Here is a 26,055-nt window from a genome sequence, read left to right on the forward strand (position 1 = left end):
ATATCAGGATAATACTGGCCTCATATAATAAAGTGTAAAGTGTTTGCTCTATTTAATAGAAGAATTTGTGGATTCTTTAGATGTTTTTGCATCAGGGCTATTCTTAGTGGGAAGGCTTTTTACTAATTTTTTTTACTTGTGTAAAGATCTATTCAGATTTTCTAATTTCTTCTTGAATCAGTTGTAGTAATATGTGTTTTTCTAGGAATTAATCCGCTTCATCTAAGTTGTATGATTTGTTAGCATAAGGTGATTTATAGTATTCCCTTGAAATCCTTTCAGTTTCTGTCAGGTTGGTGTTGATGTCCCTTTTTGAGTTCTACATCTGTGTCTTTTCTCCTTTTTTTCTTGGTCAGTGTAGCTGAAGATTTGCTAATTTTATTGGTCTTTTTAAAGAACTAAGTTTAGGGTTTTATCAATTTTCTCTATTTTTCTGTTTTTCATTCCATTGATCTCTGCCCTAATGTTTATGATTTCCTTTTTCTGCTTGCTTTTGGCTTAGTTTGCCTGTCTTTTTTTAGTTTCTTAAAGTGCAAGCTTAACTTACTGATTTGATATATTTCTTCTCTCCTAATACAGGCATTAAAAGGTATAAATTTCCCTCTAAGCAGTGCTTAGAGGCCAACCAATGATTAGTTGGAGGTTGTGTTTAAGTACCTTCAGCTAACAAGGCTTCCTCCCTTGCACAAGACCTTACACTCAGCCAGGGATGAGTAGATACCTGTAGCTCTTTCTGGTCTCTCCTGAGTCTGCACTCAGCCTTACACATGTATGCAACCTTCCAGACCACCAGGAGGGTCTGGGAGTTTATCAAAGCCTCTTGTACCTTTTTGTTTTCTGGATCTCTCTATGAAATTTCTGGATGGTTTTTGCTTGCTCCAAATATCTCAGCCTCAGGCAGCTGCAATTTTGGGCTTCTTTGATAGTTTGCCACCAAGACCATGATTATTTTTGACAAATTCCCTGGGCATGAGTCTCCCACCTTCCCGACCCTCTCCAGACAAGCTCAGCCTTGGTAGGCTACCAGCCATGGAGTTGGGGGTGGAGGGATGGTGGCAGCCTAAGGCTAAAACTCCACAGGCTCCCACTGGTTCTACTAAGGTTGAGTAGTTTTTCTTGAAGTACTGCTTCACAGTTTATTGGATGCCATTGGTCACTCCCCATATTTGAGATGATTTTTTTGGTGAGTGTTATCTGGTTCTGTTACTGCTTTTAGGGCACAAGATTTGCCAGGTTTCTCAGTCTCTCATTCCAGAAGTCTGGCCCCACAATTGATTAATTTTGAATGTTAAACCAACCTTGTATTCCTGAGATAAACCCTGCTTGGTCACAATGTGCTAACCTTGTTATGCATTCATTGGATTTGATTTGCCAAAATTTTGTTAGGGATTTTTACATTAGTCTTCATGAGGGAGATTACTTTCTAGTAATATCTTGTAATATCTTAGTCTGGTTTTGATATCAGCCTAATGTTGGTGTCATGGAATGAGTTGAGAAGTATTCCCTCCTGTGTAATTTTCTGAAAGAGTTTGTGTAGGATTGGTACATTTCTTCCTTAAATGTCTGGTAGAGTTCATCAGTGAAGTCAGTTGGTATGAAGTTCTTTTTGTGAGAAGGTTTTTTTTTTTTACTATAATTTCCATTTTTTACTAGATAGAAGGCTAGTTGGATTATTATTTTTTTAGTGAGCTTTGGTAGTTTGTGTCATACAAAAAATGTATCGATTTTATCTATGTTGTAAAATTTATTGACTTAAAGTTATTCATAATATCTCCTTATTATGCGTATGAAATCTTTAACTTCTGTAGTGATGTCTTTTCTCCCATTACTAATATGGGTAAGTTGTTTCTTCTCCCCTTTTTCCCAGTGATTATTCTGATTAGAGACTTGCCAATTTTATTTATTTTCTCACAGAATCATCTTTCAGTGTCACGTATTTCTTTTGTTTTTATTTCATTGAATTCTGCTCTTATCTTTATTTCCTTTTGTCTGTTTACTTTGGATTTAATTTACTCCTTTTTTCCTGATTTCTTAAGGTGAAAGCTGAGGTCATTGACTTGAGACTATTTTTCTTTTCTAATGCACGTGTTTAGTGCTGTAAATTTTCCATAACTGCTGCTTTGCTGCATCCTACAAATTTTGATATGTTTTGTTTTATTTTCATTCAGTTAAAAAACTTTCTAGTTTTCCTTTTGATTTCTTCTTCACTCCATGAGATATTTAGAAATTTGTTATTTGGTTCCTAAAGACTTTTCTGTTATCTTTCTAAATTAATTCCATTGTGGACAGGGAACATCCTTTGTGTGATTTGAATCCTTTCAAATTTATTGAGACTTGTATTATGGTTATGAATATAGTTTACATTTAGTGCAACAATTGATATATGATTGGATTTGTCTGTTCTCTTGCTATTTATTTTTTATTTCTCCCATATAATCTTTGTTCCCTTTCCCTCTTTTCTGCCTTTATTTGATTTTAGTCTTTTTTATGACTTACTTTATCCTTTTGTTGGCTTGTTATCTATAACTCTGTTTTGTTTTTCAGTGGTTTCTTTAGAATTTATTGTATATATTTTAATTTATGACAGACTATATTCTAGTTGTGTTATACTACTTCAAGTATTGTGTAAGAACCCTGTAATGGTATGCTTCCGTTTCTCCCCTCTGGCCTTTGTGGTGTTGTATTCATACATTCACTTATATAAATGTTATAAATCCAAAAATATATTATTGTTCCTTTTGCTTTAAAGAGAGTTAAAAATTAAGAAAATATGTTTTTTATACTTAAGCACAAATTTATCATTTTTGGTGGTCTTTGTTATTTTGTGTAGATCTAGATTTCCGTGTGGTGATATTTTCCTTGAAAGACTTTTGTTAACATTTCTTATAGTGTGGGGCTGCTAGTAATTAATTCTTTCAGCTTCTGTGTATTTGTAAGTTTTTATTCTTTTCTTTTTGAAAGGTATCTTTTGCATTGTTTCCTACTAGAAGTTGCTGTCATTCTTATCTTAATATCTATATATCTAATATATAATTTTTCTCTGTTTCTAAGATTTTTCTATCATAGATTCTCCATGGTGGATTTTCTATCATAGATTTCTATCCATTGATTAGGATGTTCCTTTTCTTTTTATTTCTTGTCTTTGAGCTGCATTGAGCATCTTGGATCTGTGAACTTAGTTTTTATCGAATGTGGAAAATTCAGCCATTGATTTTTTGGATATTTTTTATTCCTCTCCTCTCTTCTTTGGGGACCTTAATAACATGTAAGTTAGTCCATTTGAAGTTGTGTCACAGTTTATTGATGCTCTGTTTATTTATTTTCATCTTTTTTTCTCTCATTGTTTCATTTTATATAGATTATATTGCTTTTTCTTCAGATTCTCTAGTTGTATCTTCTTTGGTGTCTAATCTCTGTGTAAATCTATTCAGTATATTTTTTATCTCTAGAAGTTTGTTTTGACTCTTCTTTATATCTTCCATGTTTCTATTCAACATCCTCAGTCTTTCATCTATCTTTTTGGACGTAGGGAATATAGTTCTGATAACTCTTTTAATGTCCTTGTCTACGAATTCTATCATTTGTGTCATTTCTTGGTCTATTTCTAATAATTGATTTTTCTCTTCATTATGGGTTGTAACTTTCTACTTTTTTGCATTCCTGATAATTTTTTTTTAGATTGTATACATTATGAATTTCATCTTTTTGGTCTGGAAATTTTTGTATTCCTATAAATTTTCCTGAGGTTTTTCTGGGATTTTAGTTGCTTGGAAACAGTATGATCTTATTAAGGCTTGCTTTAAAGTTTGTTAAACAGGACCAGATACACCTTCACTCTGTGGCTAATTTTGCCCCCTGCTAAGGCAATATCCTTCTTGTATTCTTAGAGTTCCTTTGAATTAAGAGGTTTTCCACTCTAACTGGTGGAAACACAAAATTTTCCCATTTCTGTTTGAGTTCCTGGAATTGTTCAATCTTCTCATCTTGGGCGTTGCTTTTCCCAGCCTTGGGTAATTACTTCATATGCATGTGCTGATCAGTACTTAGCTGAAGATTTGAGAACTTTCTGTAGATCTCTGGAGCCCTCTCTCTTTGAAGCACTCTCCTTCATGGTACTCTGCCCTGCATACTCTGTTCTCTGCAGTCTTCCTGACCTTCCAGTGCTCTTTCCTCAACAAAGGGAATCTGTGGGCTCCAACTGGATTTCCCCTCTCTGTTCTGTGGCTTGGATACTCTCTCCAAGCAATAAGCTAGGAGCAGTCATAGAATTCACCTTACTTGTTTTCTCTCTGTCAGGGATCGTTATCCTATTCTATCCAATGGCCCAAGTCTGAAAGCCATTGTCTCATACAGTTTGTCCAGTTTTATAATTCTGTCAGTCAATGAGGCTAAATCTTGTTTCTCTAACTTCATTTTGGCCAGATGGAAATCAGCATATTCGTATTCACCCAGCAGTCAGACTGATATTTTTTAAGGCAAAAAGCAAGAGAGTTTTACTTTTGTACTTAGCAATTTTCAATATTTCTTACTGCTCTTTTCCAAAATAAAGCTCTACATGATCTGGGCCCTTTTGTACCTTTTAAGCCTTAGGCCGTAAGTTTTCTTTCACTGATTCTATTCTAGCTTTCCTCCTCTTCTTTTTGTTTCTCACATGTGCTGCAAATCTTGTATTTCTGTTTATTCCATCCCCCTGCAGTATGCATACTCCTCTCTTTATATGTCTAATCATTCTGTATCTTTAGCTTATTTATCACTTCTTTGCTAGGAACTTTCCTGACCAGCTATCTGAAAAGGACCTCCAACACAAGTTGTTCCATCGTCTGATCTTGTAGCACCTATAAAGCTGCTGTAATTATCTTTTTTATTTGTTTATTTCTTTTATCCATTGTACTTATTAATGGTTAGTTATCTTATTTATTTGTTATTATCTTCCTTCACTAGAATATAAGCTGTATTATCTCCCTACCACATGGCAGGCATACATTAAATATATATTTAATGCACATAAAAGGCTTATTTAGATAATGAATTTATCCATATTGTAGTCCGTAAATGAATGAACTTTTATCTATAGGAAAAAGTGTTAAAGAAGTTGGATCGATTTATCTTAGTAAGGCTTTTATATTTTTAGCATCATTTCTCTCTGTCATCTTTACAAGTAGCAATCCTTCCCAACATTCAGTCCCCAACTCAAATGCCACCAACTTGATTTTTCTCAAGTAAAAGCATTTCTTTTATTTACTGTCGTAACACTGTAGAATAGCACTTATCACTTTCTAGTTTTTCTTTCCCCTTCCGGACTATTTCTTGTGAGCAATAACTGTGCATTATACATTTCTCTGTTCTCCAGATCTCTCAGTGAGTGATTCTTCTGAGTCAGAATGCTTAAAATGCTGTTTAAAAATGATTATTTACATTTGTAGTGTGCTTTCTAATTTATGAAGTGCTTTTACATTTATTTTCTCATTTAAAGTAATACAGTTTCTCTGGTGTGAATGGTGTATATTATTGTGTGCTATAGGTTATGCCTTTGATATCACAGAATAACATTATTCTGCTCAAAACACCACTAAGACCCGTATTGAGAAACAGTGTAGGATCACGGTCTATGAACATTCCTGGACAAAATCTCTCTCTCTCCTTAATGCCAAACTGAATTCTTTTCTCTCTCTGTCCCCAATACGTGGCATAGTGCCTGGAACACGGCAGGTGGACCTGCTCATTAGATGTTTAATGAATAACTTAAAAAATAAAATTGGAAATCAATCAGTTTTAGCGGTCTATGTTTCTTTTCTAAATTTCTTTGGTACCTCCAATCTCTGGAACAGCCCACCCCTAAGTAAATTTGTGGATAGTCAATGGCAACAAAGTCCAGAGTATCTTGATTTTTTTTTTTTTGTTAGATTGGCACCTGAGCTAACATCTGTTGCCAATCTTTATTTATTTCTGTTTTTCTTCTTACCCCCAAAACCCCCCAGTACATAGTTGTATATTCTGGTTTTAGGTCCTTCTGCTTCTGCTATATGGGACGCCATGTCAGCATGGCTTAATGAGCAGTGTGCTAGGTCCGCACCCAGGATCTGAACTGGCGAAACCCTGGGCTTCCGAAGTGGAACGTGTGAACTTAAGCTCTCTGCCACAGGGCCAGCCCCAGAATATCTTGATTTTTAATTATTTCGTATAATAGCTTTGATTCTTTTATACAAGTTGGACATAACTTAGAATTATGATTTATACATTAGAAGGGAACTTATAAGTTATCTAGGCTAACCTTTTCATCTAATTCATCTTATCTCTTGGCTTTATTACATATATATGCATTTGTATCTGTATTGCTCTCCCTTGGGAACTTCAGAGTTGTTTTTATATCCTTGTTAGGTTGAGAGATATCTGTTATAGTGTTCTGATAACTCTGATTTGATGTTTTAACACTGGGGATAATTTTTCCCTGCAGTGTGTTCAAAATATCTTTCTCTGATTAAACAGAGCAGCAGTTACATGCAGTGGTTGTCTAGGGTATTCACTAGACCTTATTACAGAAGACATGATATAGGTTGGTCATATTTTGTTAATATAACAGTGAATTGAACCACATCATACTTCATTTCAACACATTTTTTTGTGTTGAAATACAAAACTAAGTGTAGATTATTTTCATACTCACTGAGGCACATTAGACAAATTTCCACCCAAAAAAAATATTATTTATTCAAATAAAAAACTGAAAACATAGTCCAGGTAAATGTTAGTAGCTACTCAGTATGTTCTCTAAGAATTTAAGTTTAAGTTTCTAAATGAAAATTTTCTATGCTTTTCTTGTTAAATATGTTTTTATTTATCTCAAAGTCCAGGAAATCGGAATTTCCTTACTGAAAGACCTGATATAGTTACAGGTGAAGATTGTGGAACCATGGATGAGAGAAGACAGTCAGACTTCATTATTGAAAAACAGTCAGTACAACATATTTTGGAAGAAAATAGGAAAGAGATTTCAAGTTTTCTTGAAGATGCGAACCAGCCAACACCCAGCCTTCTGTCAGAGAATTGTGACTCTTTTATTAGTGAAAATGTGATCAATTTATTAAACATAGATCAGTGGAGTATAAAGAAAACCTTTGACAAGTGTGGTTTTGACAGTATGGGAGATATTTGTGCAGTCACTAGTTCTGATAAAAACCATTCCACTGAGAGATGCATTAGAAGTACTTTTACAAATCCAGAGTTGACTTTTAGTAATTCTACTTTTAATAAGACAAGTTACCCAGAAAAGTGTCAGCCAAACAAGAACTATCAGAAAGAGTATAACGATCATGAAAGAAATAATCTTAGTACATCTTTTGAGAAGGATAGTTTCCCAGTCAGCTCTGAAAAAAAAGGTTGGTGTTATACGCGAGAAGGGTAATAATCTATTGGTCTTTTTGTTTTTAGTACATATTTATATATAATATAGATATGTGTGTGTGTGTGTGTGTGTGTGTATTTGGAGGAGTATAAAATTGAAAATAGAGTGACGTTCTATTATGTGACATTGTGTGGACCAGTGATTTCGTTCCATATGGGTCATGCTAATAAGCTTCCAATTTAAAAAAAAGAACTAGTCTGTGCTAGAGTTTTAGTTCAATGCATACTTTTATTTTTAAAGGAAAATTTGAAAGTGATTACCAAGAGAAGGCACCACAGAAGACAATCCAGATATATCCAGTGAACCGTTTGTAAGTTTTCAGGTAAATCTGGGGAATGCAATTCAGCATCTAGTATAATGCGTATTGAAGGGTTGAATTGATGCAATGTGAGGTAGGGGTGTTGCTGTCTCAGAGTGGGCAGACTGGCCTCTACAAAGGCTTACCAGTTGTCAGAATCTTAGTAATATCATCCTAGTTGAGAGTATGGTGCTCGTATTTGCCAGCACAAAGCCGTCATCTTATCTGAATCTTAGTGTTAATTAGATTTGAGAAAACTGACTTATGTGTTCAAGAAACTTACACACTCACCAGAATGTCAATTTATTAATTTACAGTAAGAAATAGAAGGGTTACTTATATAGGAATGTTTACTGGCATGATAAGCATGTTTTCTAATTTTTGGCAGCTCTCCATGGGAAGGTGGCTTGGTTAGTATAGAATCAGAACAAGGGAGTAATAGAATTCAGATGCTAATGGCATAAGCAAACATATCAAGAGTTTATGGGACTGCAGTTATACTTAATTAAAGAAAACTTGTAGTTTCGGAATAGTCCTAACTTTCTTGGTAATAATTGTGGTTTAGTCAAATCTTGGTAATTAACAATCATGAATTAGAATAGGTTTTTATTTTAGAAGTACTTTCTTATGGAAATATTTAAAATATCTATTTGTAAAAAGAATACCTATATGCCATTTTTATGGGATTGGCACAACGAATAAAACATTCAGAACTTATTTAATAAAATAAAAAAATTAGGTTCTTTGCTGTCAAACTTCCAGGTATTCAGAAACTTATGAATAAAAATTAGCATGTTAGACCTTGAATTTTAAAATGTACTTTATGAAAGTGATTTTAGAACATGGTTCTCAAAGCTGGGTGCAGAACTGAATCACTCAAGGGGGTGATTTTAAAATACAAAATACCAAATTTGACCCACACCCTTAGGATGGAGCTTATTTATTTTTTAAAAAGCTTCCCTTATAATTCTGATCTGCAGCCAACTTTGGGAACCATAATTTAGAACAATAATTTTCAGAGAGAATAAATCAAACTTTAATACTGTCTTATTTGTGACCCTAGGGGTAACATCCCTTTGAAAGAATTGCCTTCTAAGCAGTCGTGGAACTTTGGACTTGGTGAGGTAAAGTACATTTTACATTATCTTTCCAATTAAGTCAGTTGATAATTCATGTCATATTTTAGTATTTGCAGTGTACTTTCATTTAAGGTAAGCTTTTATTGAAAAATTTCTTTTTAGGCTACTTTTCCTTACTCTGGAGAAATTATAGTTTAGGTCTAGAAATAAAATTATTGCCTTTTCAGAAACTATAATGTGTTTATTTGAGAAAAACCAATCTAGATGCATTTATTTCTTTATTTCTTTAAATTTTTATTTTTTTCGGATGTACATCGTATTTCGAATTCTGTGTACATTACATCATGTTCCCCGCCCGCACACTAATTATAGTGCATCCCCTCCCATGTGAGCCTAATCACCCCTTTTGCCCTCCTGCCTCCCCCAGTGGTAACCACCAGTCCAATCTCCAATGCTATGTGTTTTTTTTTTTCTTTTTGTCGTTTTTAATCTTCTACTTATGAGTGAGATCATATGGTATTTGACTTTCTCCCTCTGACTTATTTCACTCAGCATAATACCCTCAAGGTCCATCCATGTTGTCACAAATGGCCGGATTTCGTCATTTCTTATGGCTGAGTAGTAGTCCATCGTGTATAAATACCACATCTTCTTTATCCATTCGTCCCTTGATGGGCACCTAAGTGGCTTCCAAGTCTTGGCTATTGTGTATAATGCCGCAGTGAACTTAGGGGTGCAAGGATCTTTATCCCTTTGTGTTTTCAAGTTCTTTGGATAAATACCCAGCAGTGGAATAGCTGGATCGTATGGTAGATCTATCCTTAATTTTCTGAGGATACTCCATCCTGCTTTCCATAGTGGCTGCACCAACTTGCACTGCCACCAGCAGTGAACAAGGGTTCCCTTCTCTCCACACCCTTTCCAACATTCGTTGTTTCCTGTGTTGTTATTTATAGCCATTCTGACCGGAGTGAGGTGATACCTCATTGTAGTTTTGATTTGCATTTCCCTGATAGCTAATGATGTTGAGCATCTTTTCATATGCCTGTTGGCCATCTGGACCTCTTTGGAGAAATCTCTGTTCAGATCTTTTGCCCATTTTCTAATTGGATTGTTGGTTTTTTTTTGTTGTTGATCTATATAAGATCTTTGTATATTTTGGATATTAACCCCTTATTTGATATATGGTTTGCAAATAGCTTCTCCCAATTGTTAGGTTCTCTTTTCGTTTTGTTGATGGTTTCCTTTGCTGTGCAGAAGGTTTTTAGTTTGATGTACTCCCATTTGTTCATTTTTTCTTTTGTTTCCCTTGCCTGGTCAGACATGGGACTTGAAAATATGCTGCTCAGACCAATGTCATAGAGCATACTGCCTATGTTTTCTTCTAGAAGTCTCATGGTTTCGGGTCTTACATTCAAGTCTTTAATCCATTTTGAGTTGATTTTTGTGCATGGTGTAAGGGAATGGTGTACTTTCATTCTTTTGCATGTGGCTGTCCAGTTTTCCCAACACCATTTATTGAAGAGACTCTCCTTTCTCCATCGTATGCTCTTGGCTCCCTTGTCGAATATTAGCTGTCCATAAACGTGTGGGTTTACTTCTGGGCTCTCAATTTTGTTCCATTGATCTGTGTGTCTGTTTTTGTGCCAGTACCATGCTGTTTTGGTTACTATGGCTTTGTAGTACAATTTGAAATCAGGGAGTGTGATACCTCCAGCTTTGTTCTTTTTTCTCAGGAATCCTGTGGCTATTCGGGGTCTTTTGTTGTTCCATATAACTTGTAGGATTCTTTGTTCTATTTTTGTAAAAAATGTTGTTGGAACTTTGATAGGGATTGTGTTGAATCTATAGATTGCTTTAGGAAGTATGGACATTTTAACGATGTTAATTCTTCCAATCCAAGAGCACGGACTATCTTTCCATTTCTTTGTGTCTTCTTCGATTTCTTTCAACAATGTTTTATAGTTTTCAGTGTAGAGATCTTTCACCTCTTTGGTTAAGTTTATTCATAGGTATTTTATTCTTTTTGTTGCAATTGTAAATGGGATTGTATTCTGAATTTCTCTTTTTGCTACTTCGTTGTTAGTGTATAGAAACGCAACTGAGTTTTGTACATTGATTTTGTATCCCGCAACTTGACTATATTCCTTTATTATTTCTGAAAGTTTTTTAGTGGACTCTTTAGGGTTTTCTAGATATAAAATCATGTCGTCTGCAAAGAATGACAGTTTCCCTTCTTCTTTTCCAATGTGGATCCCTTGTATTTCTTTTTCTTGCCTGATTGCTCTGGCTAGGACTTCCAATACTATGTTAAATAAGAGTGGTGACAGCGGGCATCCTTGTCTGGTTCCTGTTCTTAGAGGGATAGCTTTCAGTTTTTCTCCATTGAAAATGATATTTGCTGTGGGTTTGTCATATATGGCCTTTATTATGTTGAGGTATTCTATACCCATTTTATTTAGAGTTTTTATCATAAATGGATGCTGTATCTTGTCAAATGCTTTCTCTGCATCTGTTGAGATGATCATGTGATTTTTATTCTTCATTTTGTTAATGTGGTGTATCACGTTGTTAGATTTGCAGATGTTAAACCATCCCTGCATCCCCGGAATGAATCCCACTTAATCATGATGTATGATCTTTTTAATGTATCGTTGTATTCGATTTGCTAGTATTTTGTTGAGGATTTTTGCCTCGATGGTCATCAGTGATATTGGCCTGTAATTTTCTTTTTTTGTGTTGTCCTTGTCTGGTTTTGGTATCAGGATAATGTTTGCTTCGTAGAAGGAGTTAGGAAGCCTCTCCTCCTCTTCAATTTTTTGGAAGAGTTTGAGAAGGATAGGTATTAACTCTTCTTTGAGTGTTTGGTAGAATTCACCAGGGAAGCCATCTGGTCCTGGACTTTTATTTTTTGGGAGGTTTTTGATTGCTGTTTCGATCTCCTTACTGGCGATCGGTCTATTCAAATTTTCTACATCTTCTTGGTCCAGTTTTGGAAGGTTGTATGTTTCTAAGAATTTATCCATTTCTTCTAGATTATCCAATTTGTTGGCGTATAGCTTTTCATAGTATTCTCTTATTATCTTTTGTATTTCTGAGGTGTCCGTTGTAATCTCTGCTCTTTCATTTCTGATTTTATTTATTTGAGCCTTCTCTCTTTTTTTCTTGGTGAGTCTAGCTAAGGGTTTGTCCATTTTGTTTATCTTTTCGAAGAACCAGCTCTTGGTTTCATTAATTTTTTCTATTGTTTTCTTAGTCTCTATTTCATTTATTTCTGCTCTGATTTTTATTATTTCCTTCCTTCTGATTTTGGGCTTTGTTTGTTGTTCTTTTTCCAGTACCTTTAGGTATGCTTTTAGATTGTCTATTTGGGATTTTTCTTCTTTGTTGAGGTAGGCCTGAATTGCTATAAACTTCCCTTGTAGAACCGCTTTTGCTGTATCCCACAGATTTTGGCGTGTCATGTTTTCATTTTCATTTGTCTCCAGGAATTTTTTGATATCTTCTTTGATTTCTTCATTGACCCAATCATTGTTCAGTAGCGTTTTGTTCAATCTCCACATTTTTGTGGCTTTTCTGGTTTTCTTTCTGTAGTTGATTTCCAGTTTCATACCTTTGTGGTCAGAAAAGATGCACAGTATTATTTCGATCTTCTTAAATTTATTGAGACTTGTTTTGTGGCCTAATATGTGATCAGTCCTGGAGAATGTTCCATGGGCATTTGAAAAGAATGTGTACTCTGTGGTTTTTGGATGGAATGTTCTGTATATATCTACTAAGTCCATCTGGTCTAATGTGTCCTTTAAGGCGAGTGTTTCCTTATTGATCTTCTGTTTGGATGATCTATCCATTGGTGTAAGTGGAGTGTTAAAGTCCCCTACTATTATTGTGTTACTGTCTATTTCTCCTCTTATGTCTGTTAATAGTTGCTTTATATATTTAGGTGCTCCTATGTTGGGTGCGTAGATATTTACAAGTGTTATATTTTCTTGTTGGATTGTTCCCTTTATCTTTATGTAGTGCCCGTCTTTGTCTCTTATTACAGTTTTTGATTTAAAGTCTATTTTGTCTGATATAAGTATTGCTACCCCTGCTTTCTTTTCTTTGCCATTTGCATGGAATATCTTTTCCCATCCTTTCACTTTCAGTTTGTGAGTGTCTGTAGGTCTGAAGTGTGTCTCTTGTATGCGGCATATACATGGATCTTGTTTTTTTATCCAGTTGGCCACCCTATGGCATTTGATTGGAGCATTTAGTCCATTGACATTTAAAGTAGTTATTGATAAATATGTATTTATTGCCATTTTGTCACTTTTTCTTTTTTTGGGTGTTTTAGTAGTTCTTCTCAGTTCCTTTCTTTTTCTCTTGCTCTCTTCCCTTGTGGTTTGATGGTTATCTTTAGTAATATGTTTGATTTCTTTTGTCTTACTTTTTGTCCTGCTTGTTGTAGGTTTCTGGTTTGTGGTTACCATGAGGATCCTATTTAATATACTGTGCATGTAACAGTCTATATTGAGTAGATAGACTCTTTAGCTTGACCTCTTTCTAAAAGCTCTACTTTTTCACTCCCCTCCTCCCACATTATGTTTTTCACATTATATATAGTCTTGTGTTTAGTGTGTGTCTATCTATTACCCTCTTATCATTGAAATAGGTGATTTTAGTACATTTGTCTTTTAACCTTCATATTATCTTCACAGGTAGTTGATCTGCTGCCTTTACTGTCCTTTTACCTTACTAGTGATTTTATTGCCTGTCTTTTGTTGTTGTTGTTTTGGGGTTTTTTGATAATTTTTTTTTATCTCTATTTGTGGTTATTGCTTTCCCGCTTAAATAAGTCCCTTCAGCATTTCTTGCAGAACTGGTTTCTTGGTGATAAACTCCTTTAATTTTTGCTTGTCTGGGAAGCTGTTTATCTCTCCTTCCATTCTGAATGACAACCTTGATGGATAGAGTATTCTTGGTTGTAGGTTTTTTTCCGTTTAGCCTTTAAATATGTCGTGCTATTCTCTTCTTGCCTGTAGGGTCTCGACTGAGAAGTCCACTGATAGTCTGATGGGCTTCCCTTTATATGGCACTTGCGGCCTTTCTCTTGCTGCTGTTAGGATTCTCTCTTTGTCTTTAATTTTAGAATTTTGATTATAATATGTCTTGGTGTGGGCCTCTTTGGGCTTCTCTTGTTTGGAGCTCTCTGTGCTTCCTGAAGTTGGATGTCTGCTTCCTTCCTCAGGTTAGGAAAATTTTCCTCTATTATTTCTACAAATAAACTTTCTGTCCCTTTGTCTCTCTCTTCTCCTTCTGGGACCCCTATAATCCGAATGTTAGCACGCTTGATATTGTCCCAGAGTTCCCTTACTCTCTTCTCATTCTGTCTAATTCTTTTTTCTCTTTTCTGTTCTGCTTGGGTGATTTCCTCTAGTCTTTCATCTAGTTCGCTGATCCGTTCTTCTCCTTCCTCTACTCTGTTATTGAGTCCCTCGAGTGAATTTCTCATTTTGAGTATTGTATTCTTCATTTCTGATTGTTTTTTTTTTATATCTTCCAAGTCTTTGCTGATGTGCTCACTGTGTTCATCCATTCTTCTCCACATATCTGTGAGCATCCTCATGATATTTTGTTTGAATTCCTTGTTGAGTAGGTCACTAGTTTCTGTTTCACTTAGTTCTAATCTACAAGAGCCGGATCCTGTAAGCTCTTCACAGCAAAAGAGACTCAAGTTCAGAAAGATTAAATAACTTGTTCACAGTTACACATTTGAGCCAGGATTCAAACTTTTGTCTTATCTGACTGTATATTTTCAACTATATTAATTGTTTTGTCTTTTTGTCTTCAGTATGTACATTGAGTACATATCATGAATTCATTTAATAGAATTTATTGTCGTTCTCCTATATGCTAGACACTGAAGATTCAGTGGTGAAGAAACAGTTTTTGTTCTTATGAAGCTTATATTGTGTTATGCACTAGACTCTGCAAGGTACAGAGATGAAGGGACATGGGACCTGTTTTTAGGAAGCTATGGTCTAGACAGAAACAGAAAAAAATATAATACATTTAGATAAATTGCTCCAATTGGGGTTTGTACAAAGGGCAGTGGGAGACAAGTAAAAAATAATTCTAAGTTTCATGGCTAGTCAGGAGGAAGATGTAATAGAGGAGAAAACTTTTGATCTGGATATCAATTAATAAGTTTACCAAATGGACAAACTGCCTTCATACTATGAAGAAGCAACATAGATAGAAACTAACAAGTGAGAGAGTATAGCTTATTTTAGAAGCTGCAAAGTAACTTCATTCCAGTTGTTGTTATTGCTACTACTATAGTGTAAATTACAAGCGATGGCGGAATGGCAAAAGATAATTCTAGACAATATAAAGGGCTAGGTCATAAAAGACTTTACATGACATATACCAGTTTTATTTTCTGTCACCAAACAGAGCCACTGAAAAAATTTTAGTAGAGGAGTTTGATGACATCTGAGTATTAAAAAGTTGACTCTAGCAACAATGAGAGATTTGAGAAGTGGCATGACTCAAGGCAGGGCAAAAAATAATGAGGGCTCGAAGTTGAGCAGTGTAAGTAAGGATGGAAATGAGGGAAGAGCTATCACAAAGATTTAGAAGATCTTGATTTGATAGTTGTTGTTGATTAGTTAAGGGAGAAGGAAAACATTGAAGGAGACCTGGATTTATTATTTGGGTAAATGGGTAGTTGATGGGATAGTGCCATTCACCTAGATTGAAGTGTTAATGTTTTATTGAGGATTTTTGTATGTATGTTCATCAGGGATATTGTCCTGTGATTTTCTTTTCTTGTGGTGTCCTTGACTAGTTTGGATATCGGGGTAATGCTGGCCTCATAAAAGGAGTTTGGAAGACTTGTCTCCTCTTCTCTTTTTTGAAATAGTTTGAGAAGGATAGGTATTAATTCTTCTTTGAATGTTTGGCAGCATTCACCAGTGGAAGCCATTGGTCCTGGACTTTTGACATTGGGAAGTTTTGGATTACTGGTTTGATGTCTTTACTAGTAATAAGTCTATTCATATTTTCTATTGCTTCATGAATTAGTCTTGGTAGGTCGTATGTTTCTAGAAATTTATCTTTTTCTTCTAGATTGTCCAGTTTGTTGTTGTATAATTAATCATAATGGTGTCTTATGATGCATTTTATTTCTGTGATATCAGTTGTAACGGCTTTTCTTTCATTTCTGATTTTATTTATTTGAGTCCTCTCTCTTTTTTCTTGTTAAGTCTAGCTAATGGTTTGTCAATTTTGTTTATCTTTTCAAAAAACCAGCTCTTAGTTTCATTGATCTTTTCTAGTGTCTTTTAGTGTCTATTTCATTTATTTTCACTCTGATCTTTGTTATTTCCGTCTTTTACTAACTAGGTTCAGTTTGTTCATTTTCTTGTTCCTTGAGGTGTAAAGCTGTGTTGTTTATTTGAGATCTTTCTTGTTTCTTAATGTGGGCATTTATCACCAGGAACTTCCATCTTAGAACTGCTCTTGTTGCATCCCATAAGTTTTGGTATGTTGTATTTCCATTTTCATTTGTCTCAAGATATTTTTTAAATTTCTTTTTTGATTCTTCTTTGACCCATTAGTTGTTCAGGAGCATGTTATTTAATATCCACATATTTGTGAATTTTCCAGTTTTCTTCTTGTAATTGATTTTGAGTTTCACGTCATTGCAGTTAGAAAACGTGTTTAATGTGATTTCAGTCTTCTTAAATTTATTAAGATTTGTTTTGTGGCCTAACATATGGTCTATCCTGGAGAATGTTCCTTGTGTGCTTGAGAAGAATGTGTATTCCGTTGCTTGTGGATGGAATGTTCTGTGTATGTATGTTTGGTCTATCTGGTCTAAAGTGCCATGTAAGGCCAATATGTTTTTATTGATTTTCTGACTGGATGATGTATCCTTTGATGAAAGTGGGGTATTAAAGTCCCCTACTGTTGTATTGTTGTATATTTTCTCTCTTTAGGTCTGTTAATATTTGTTTTATTTATTTTGGTGTTCCTGTGTTGAGTGCATAAATATTTACAAATGTCATATCCTTTTGTTGGATTCACCCCTTTATTATTATGCAGTCATGCATTGCTTACTGACGGGATACATTCTGAGAAATATGTCAGTAGGCAATTTCATCATTGTGAGAACCTCATAGAGCATACTAAAGGGGAACAAAATTTGCCATCCCAAAATATGTCTCTTTAACGTGAGGATTGTTTTATATTTTTTTTATTTATTTATTTATTTTTTTTAAAGATTTTATTTTTTCCTTTTTCTCCCCAAAGCCCCCTGGTACATAGTTGTGTATTAATTCGTTGTGGGTTCTTCTAGTTGTGGCATGTGGGACGCTGCCTCAGCGTGGTCTGATGAGCAGTGCCATGTCCGCGCCCAGGATCCGAACTAATGAAACACTGAGCCGCCTGCAGCGGAGCGCGCGAACTTAACCACTCGGCCACGGGGCCAGCCCCACGTGAGGATTGTTTTAGGCTGACTATTTCTGAGAAAAAAAGACTTAGAAAGTTTGTCTTGTAACCTACCCCTTAACTTCCTAAAAGAATTCAGATTAAAAAAAGCTGTCTCAGGAAGCAAGCTATCACCTTAGCATAACATGAACTAGGTGATAGACAGGAAGGCACCTAGAAAAGCCTGATTTTTGGACTCCCTTCTGTGTTCTTCTGTTTCTGTGGCCAAACACTTGTTTTCTAAGCATTTGCTCCTTTTCACTTACCTGTGAATTGCCTTCTTTCCCTTTCAAGTCCCTGACTCTCTTCATCTCCAACATCTTATTTTGTCTTTACCTGAAGATGATATTTAAGTTGAAGGCTTTGTCTAGTTACTTGGTTTTATTGTGTTTCTCACATGTGTACATGTTATTAAACTTTTGTTTTTCTCCTGTTAATTTGTCTCGTGTCAATTTAATTTTTAGATCAGCCAGAAAAACCTAGAAGAGTAGAGGAAAATTTCTTCCTCTCTTACAGTACTTACACAAACCTCAATGGTATAGTGCCGGGGTCCCGCCCCGGCGGAGTCCAGGTTCCTGAGGGATGGATGGCGTCGGCGCGATGAGGGAGGGGGAAAATAAAGGGGACGTGAGACTTGGGTTGGTGTTAGCAAGTCTGACTTTACTGTGCACAAGTGTCGTTTATATATTTTTCAGGATTAGTACAGAAATAGTTTTACAGATATTCTCAGAGAGATAAGGAAGTAAGAAACGAGCACAAGAATATTTATTAGCATTCCATTCTATAGAGTATAAGGTTAATGATCGTCTTCTCTGCAATTAACTAGTGTTTGTTGTCTCTAAGCTAAAGGAGATAGGTACCTAGGCGTCTGTTGTAATTCATGGTAAAGTTAAATCAAAGAGAGAAGGTCCAGGCCTCCGGACAGGACAGCAGCCCCTCTGGTTACATCCTGGTGGAGCCATCCCTGCCTCCCTCAATCATTTACGCCATTAGTATAGATGGTTAATGGGAACAAAAGGCGACTCCAGGGTGTCTTATCCCCAGGGCTATCTGCATTCTCAGCGGGCAGTTAAACATCTTTACTTTTTCCGCGCCCTTTAGGGAGTGGAAGCATTCCTTTGTCTTTTAGATTGTAGAGCTAACGGTCCCTTAAGTACACTGCCGGAGAAAGTATCATATTGTTAGTAAAGTAAAGGGCTGAAAAGCTAAACTAAACTATATATCTTCAAGAATAAAAAAGAGAAATAAGTATACACATAACCTTGATAGAAAGCATGCATATAATTCAGAAAATATTGGGGGTGTTGGCCGGCCATCCTTCACCGAGGGGCATTCTTGCACCCCTCGGCCCTTCTACTCACCAATTATTTATTATTTATTGCTTTTAGGAGAAAACCTCTATAACATTTTAACAGAAAGCAGAAGGTCAAGAATAATGTATAGATACTTCTTGATCAACCAATTAGCCAACAAACTTAGAAGGACGATGCATATGTATATTTAGACAAAGAACTGGAGGGAGAAGGAAACATTAACCAGATGGAGGCCATAAACCTAATTCGACATCTTATCTGGGCAGGATTCCTTTCTGATTGTCTCAAATGGGACTGTGTGCTCCTCCATTAATTAACTGAAAAATATCTTGAAAGTTACCTGCAGGTGGTCACATTCTCTTACTATATCTAATTTTCCCAGGAGGTAGTGCCTCCCAAGCAGCCACCCAAAGGAGTGAAAACTGGAGGTTAAGAAAGGAAAAGGAACGAAGGGCAATTAGAAGCAGCACAGGTTTCAGAACTATGTGAGGGGCTGGCCGGTTATTCTTCACCAAGGGGCGACCCTGCACCCCTCAGCGTTAATCGGCTGGACCCTGTCAAACAGCCGATCAAATGATGTAGCCACGGCTCCCAGCAGTATAGCCTGCTACACACCTAGACTATATGTTACTTTTCTTAAAGGATCACTGTTGTATACACAGTCTGTTGTTGACTGAAACGTTTTTATGTGGTGCATGACTATATAATGACCTTCTTTGTCTCTTATTACTCTCTTTGTCTCCAAGTCTCTTTGTATTAAAGTCTATTTTGTGTGATATACGTATAGCTATGCCAGGTTTTTTTTTGGTTTTCATTTGCATGGAATATCTTTTTCTGTCCCTTTACTTTCAGACTGTGTGTGTCCTTACCTCTGAAGTGAGTTTCTTATAGGCAGCATATAGATGGATCTTGTTTTTTCAGTCTATTTAGCCACTCCATATTTTTTGAGTGGAGAATTTAGTCCATTTACATTTAAAGTAATTATTAATAGGTGTGGACTTATTGCCATTTTGTTCATTTTTTTCTGACTGTTTTGTAATTCCTTTGTTTTTTCTTTTTTTCTTTCTTTGTGATTTGATGATTTTCTGTAATGGTGTGCTTAGGATTCCTTTTTCTTTATCTTTTGTGTATCTACTGTAGGTTTTTGCTTTGTGTTACCATGAGGCTTCTGTAAAACAACTTATAACATTCTAAGTTCTTAAAAACTTAAGTTTGAATGCATTCTAAAGATCTAAATTTTTACTGCCCTCCCAAGTTTTATGTTTTTGATGTCACAACTTATATCTTTTTATCTTGTGTATTTATTAACAAATCATTGTAGTTGTTATTTTTAGTACTTTTATCTTTTAACCTTCATACTAGCTTTATAAGTGATTAACCCATCACCTACAACATTAGATTATTCTGAATTTTACTATATAGTTACCTTTACCAGTAAGATTTATAATTTTATATGTTTTCCTGTTACTGATTTAGGGCCCTTCAGTTTAGCTTAAAGTCCCTTTAACATTTCTTGTAAGGCCAGTCTAGTGATGATAAACTCTTTTAGCTTTTGGTTGTCTGGAAAACTTTTTATCTTTCCTTCTATTCTGAAGGACAGCTTTGCTGGATAGGGTATTCTTGACTAGCAGTTTTTTTCTTCCAGCACTTTGAATATGTTGTGCCACTCCCTTCTGGCCTGCAAAGTTTCTGCTTAAGATCTGCTAATAGTCTTATGAGGGTTTCCTTGGATGTAACAAGTTGTTTTTATCTTGCTGTTTTTAAGATTCTTTCCTTGTCTTTAACTTTTGATAACTTAATTATAATGTGTCTTGGTGAGGTCTCTTTGAGTTCATCTCATTTGGAACTCTCTGGGCTTCCTGGATCTGGATGTCTGTTTCTTTCCCCACGTTAGGGAATTTTCAGTCATAATTTCTCTAGATAAATTTTCTGCCCCCTTCTTCTTTTGGGACCCCTATAATACAAATATTAGTCCACTTGATGCTGTCAATAAGTTCCTTGTGCTATCTTCATTCTTTTTCATTCCTTTTTCTTTTTGCTCCTCTGATTGGGTAAATTCCACTGCCCTGTCTTTTTGTTCACTGATCCTTTCTTTGGCTTCATCTAGTCTTCTTTTGTACCTTTCTATTGTATTTTTCAGCTCTGTGATTTATTTTTGGTGTTTTTCTTATACGTTCTACGCTATGTTCTCTCTGTTGAAATTCTCACTTTGTTCATGTATTTTTCTCCTGACCTTGGTGAGCATCTTTATGATGGCTAATTTGAACTCTTTATCAGGTAAATCACTTATTTCATTAAGGTCTTTTTCTGAGGCTTTATCTTGTTCTTTCATATGGAATGTCTTCTTCTGTTTCTTTATTTTCCTTGATTCTCTGTGTTGGTTTCCATGCATTCTGTAAAACAGCCACCTCTCTAGTCTTGAAGAAGTGGCCTCGTGCAGGAGATGAACCTTATGTTTCAACCCTGCTGTAGCTCTTGTTTGTCTCTCAAACCTTTGTGGTTGTTCAAGCAGTCTACTTTATTTTTAGTGGCTCCCAGTATTTGAGGGTGTGCAAAAACCTGCCGGTGTCCCAATAGGGAAGATCTCAGTCAACATCTAGATTCAGTCTAATTGGAAACTGGACCCTGATGCAGCAGCTTTTGAAGTATGTAAATATACCTCATTCATGGGAAGACTTTGACATGAGCATTTCTGTGTGCTCGTCTGCACTGAGCCCTGGTGTGATAGCCATATAAGAACTGTTTGTTTGCTGACATCCTGTTGAATCTATGAACACAAGCCCTGCTGGCCACCAGAGCCAGCTGATCAAGGGGCATCCCATGGGTGGCAGCTGTGAAAACTGGGCCTCCAGACAATGTGCACAAGCTCTTTTCTGGGAGATACTGGTGACTTGGAGCAAGGCAGAGTTGGACTGTGAAGATGGTGCCCGCTGGGCTCTATGGTCTTAGGAGAATATTTCAGTAGGCCTGTAGATGTGTGTTAAATTAGAAGCCTGCTCCTTAGGCCAAAGATTTAAGATAAGCAAATAGGCTTCTCTCACAGAAGGATTGGGGTGTGATTCAATCTACTGTCTCTTTGCTTTGCCCTGGAGGGTAGCCAGTTAGGAACTCTTTCTCCATTTGTTACAGTCCTGTGGGACCCTCAAATGTAAGTTCCATTCTGCAAGGTACTGGTGACCATGAGCGAGGCAGCGGGAGAGTGGAAAGATGGTACCCAGCCTCCGAGTTCACTGGAGAGGATTACAGTCAGCCCTTAGATGTGAGTTTAATTAGAAGCCTGACTCTTAGTTTGCAGCTATGAGGATAAGCTAACAGGCTTGTTTCACAGAAAGACTGGATAGTCAGTGAGCTGCCTCTGCTCTAGGCCCTGGGGTGCAGCATGGTGAGCCTGTGCGAGCCCTTTAGGAACTGTTTTTCAGTTCCGTGTAGCCTTGTGGGTCTCATGGACACAAGCCCTGTTGGCTTTCACAACTTGACGTTTTGGGGGCTTATCTCTTTGGTGAAGGTCTTAAAAGTTCAAGTACCAGATATGAGGGTCAAGCCATTCACTCCTTGGGGAGAAGCTCAGAGTTGTGGGTTCCCTCCTGGTTGTGGATCACCATGCCCAGGGTGGGGTTATGGTAAGATTGTGTCTCGGCCTCTCCTACCCATTTGACTGTGGGTTTTTTCTCATTCCCCTGATGTATAGGAGTCTCTGAGCTTGTTTTGGGGTTTCTTTCAGAGGAAGTTGTTCTGTATGTAGCTGTAGATTTGGTGTGTCTGTGGGAGGAGGTGAGTTCAGGATCCTCCTACATTGCCATCTTGAACTGGAGCTTATTTAATTTTAAAGTAGTAGAGGAATAAGATTTAAATTATGGTTGTTACCAATGGGAAGGTAATCACTAGAGAAATAAAGACACGTAGAAGACATTCAGAATTCAAGGGAGTGGGGATGTCACACTAGGAAACCTGATCAAGATGGGAAAGAATGAAATAACGTTTAGATAAATGGGAAAGGTAAAATGTAAGGAATGAAACCTGCTTAGCAATTAATATGTGAAATATAAAGAGGTTGATTTTTCTTAACAAGATTCAAAGAATATCAAATTGAGAGGAAAAAATAATCTTTATAGTTTTTCAAGAAACATGTAGAACATAATAATAGAGGTTAAAAATAAAAAGATGGCAAGATATATATAAATAAAATATATATTATTGAAACAAGGAGAGTAAAAATTCAATGAAAAGCCCATTCAGAAAGGAGAAGAAGAGGTGATACAGAGTTACTGATCCATGCCGATCATGAAATCCTGCTGGGCAGACATTGTGTGAAAATCTTGCTATCCTAGAGGATGGGGAAATTCCTTAAATAATTTAGTTTCTTCTCTTTGGGACCATTTTATTTGTCTGTTATCCTCTATCAACAGATCTGAAGTGGATATTGGAGTGTTTGCCTGTCTTGGGGGTCTATATAGCTTTCTCAGCTTGTGTCTTACTGGTGCAGGTTTGGGGCTTGAATATTCTAAGAGTTGAATGTACAAGGCTTTTTAAATGATTAAATAGTGAGGTTAGAAAAGAGGCTTTGCTCGACAAAGTTATTCAGGGCTCCAAGCTGGTAGGGACTCTGGTATCTTCAACTGGTAGGTTTCCAACTTGTTGATACTGGGTATAGCAGAAGGGAAAAGGAAGTGGAGGATTGTGGAGAAAATTTTTATGGGCCAGCACTGGCCGTGGTGTACACCACTTTGCCCATGACCAGAACTTAAATCACGTGTCCAAACCAACTCCAAGGGAGGGTAGGAAATGTGTTTTAGCTGTATGCTTAAAAGGAAAGGGAAACATGTTTGGTGAACAACTAGATGGTTTCTCCTTTATGCTACCTATCTGTCTATCAAAAACTGTATATCCCACCAACAGAGAATATATGTGTTCTATAAGTCCCTACTATATTTGCAAACCTAATTCATGTAGTAAGCCACAAAGAAAGTCTAAGAGATTTATCTAAGGAGAGATTCATAGCCATATTCTCTAATAAAAAATTCATTAAATTAGAACTAAAGAAGAGGAAAAGAAGTTGCTTAACCTCCCTTATCTTCTTGAAAATTAAGAAACACTCTGGTTTTGAAAAAGAAAAAAAGAAAAGGAAATGAAAATAAATTACAAATTACATAGAGATTGATGAAAACCAAAACCAATGGTGTGTTCTGTAGAAAATTGATACCTCTAAGAGCTTTTACTATTTAAAAAACCTGAAAATAAATGAACTGATATCCAACTTAACAAATTAGAAAAAGAAAAACAGAATAAATCTCCAAATTGCTTTAGTATCTTTTCCTTTTTTCAGCTGCATTTGTTATGATTACCTGAATCCTTTCTTTTTTGTCACTTCATTTCTTATCAAGTGTCTCTTCTGTTGCTTGCTGTTTCTAAATGAATTTCAATTTTGTTTTGTTTTATTGTTTGTCATAGGCAAATTTTTCTTTGGGAGTTTAAAATTATCTTTGTGGAATTAAAGTAATATGAAGGAAGAGTACTGTAAAATGATTTGATGGGGTGAAAAGGGAGCTATAAGTGGATATTATTGTGTATACTTAGGAGTTCTTAAATTTCATTTTTCTTTTAGATTCTGATGGAAAAAGGAGGAATGTGTTCTTTAAAAGGCAGGCCAACCTCTACTATGAAAGTCTGTCAGTATAAGTGAATTTTTTTCTTTAAAAAAAACTAACATTTAAGTGGAAATTGTTTTAAGTGCTTTTTTTTTTAGGTTTTTGCCGGCAAATATGTTTCCTAGATATCTTAGAATATACTAGTAATGCAATTGTCTTCAAAACTACTTTTATCTTTTATAAAATGTGTTATACATGATGAATATATGTAACATATATGTACATTTTAGCGAATAATAGTAAAATAGATACCCTTGTACTCACTTTGTAGCTTAAGAAATAATACGTAATCAGTACATTTGAAGATCTTCTCAATTGCATTTCCTATCCTGCCCCCTAGAGGTAACTATTATCCTGAATTTGTTTTTATGGTATCACACATAGACTTTTACATTGCTTGGTTTTGAACTGTTCACAGATTGAGACAAATGCTATATATTTTGCTGCAACTTGCTTTTCTTTGTTCACCCACTCTGATATTTGTGACTCTAATATACTTGATTATTTATTTACTGCTATGCAACCTTCTGTTGTGTGAATGTACCTCAATTTATACATTTTCTGGCATTGGTTATTTAGATTGTTTTGAATATTTTGCTATAATAAACAATGCTACTTGGACAATTCTTGACATTTCTCCTGGCACACATGTATAAAAAATTTCTCTTGAATATGAGTCAAGGAGTAGAATTGGCTAGTTCAAATGTTATGCGCATCTTCATCTATTCTAGGTAATACAAAATTGTTTTATAAAGTAGTTGTGCCAGGTTAAACTCCCACTTGCAGGAGCTAAGACTCTTAGTTGTTCCATATTCTCACTAACACTGGATCAGCTTTTTATCATTGTTGGAATCTGGTATTTCATTGTAATTTTAATTTATATTTCCCATTATTAATTAGGTTGATTTGCCACCCCTGTTTATCTGTGAAATACCTTTCATGTCTATTGGTCATATTTCTTTTAGAAAGTTTGGCTTTCCTTATAGGATATATCTTTTCTATATGTAGATATATATGTATATATCCTATATATCTTTCATATATATATACTAGATTCTAATTGCTTGTAGGCTGTGTGTAGCAAATACTTCATATTTGAGTGGTCATTTTAGTCTATACTGTCTTTTTATGAAAAATAGTTTGTGGTACTTTTTAGATATTCTGTGATGGAATGATTCTTTCGGATATCTACTTTGCTAGGATACCTAGAAATCTTTATCAACTTTTTTCTTTTGGATTTAATTTAAATTTTTGAAGTGTAAACCAGTAGTCTGGTTTCTATCCTATCTTGTCTGCCCTATTTCCTTTTGCCTCATATGAGTAACTTTTTTATTGGTTTGTGGTTTATCATTTTACTATGTTTTGTTGTGTTCTGTTTTTCTTCAAAATAAAGCCTAAGAATATATAAACACACATATTCACATGGGTCTTAGTTCTCCACTTTTCTCACTTAAATGTAGTATAGGATATTTTGTATAATATAGGATATTTTATAGATGAATTAAATGGATTCATTTATTTAGTAAGTTTCTTATAGATTTCTCCATCTTAGTACTAGACATTTCTTCATCCCTTATTTATGACAATTTTGGTAATCTATTTTGTGGATGGGCTATAGTTTATTCAGTCATGCCCTGTTGGTGGACATTTGGCTTGTTTCCAGTATTGCGTTCTTATAAACAATGCTTGGTGAACAACTTTGTGTATATGTTTCTTAATTGTGGAGGTACATTTTCAGTATAATTTCTAGGAGTAGGATTGCTGTGTCAAAGGGGGGATACATTGTTTTTTTGTGTAGTTATTATTGCCAAAATTCAATTTTGATAGATATTACCAAATTCCC

At 35.6% G+C, this 26,055-nt stretch overlaps 1 pseudogene; it reads left to right on the forward strand.

The window, feature by feature from the left end:
- LOC138918317 (regulator of DNA class I crossover intermediates 1-like) overlaps window positions 1–26,055 on the forward strand; it is a 73,118-nt pseudogene that overhangs the window by 41,547 nt on the left and 5,516 nt on the right.

The sequence above is a fragment of the Equus caballus genome, chromosome 17 (genome assembly GCF_041296265.1).
Source record: "Equus caballus isolate H_3958 breed thoroughbred chromosome 17, TB-T2T, whole genome shotgun sequence".
Taxonomy (NCBI): Eukaryota; Metazoa; Chordata; class Mammalia; order Perissodactyla; family Equidae; genus Equus; species Equus caballus.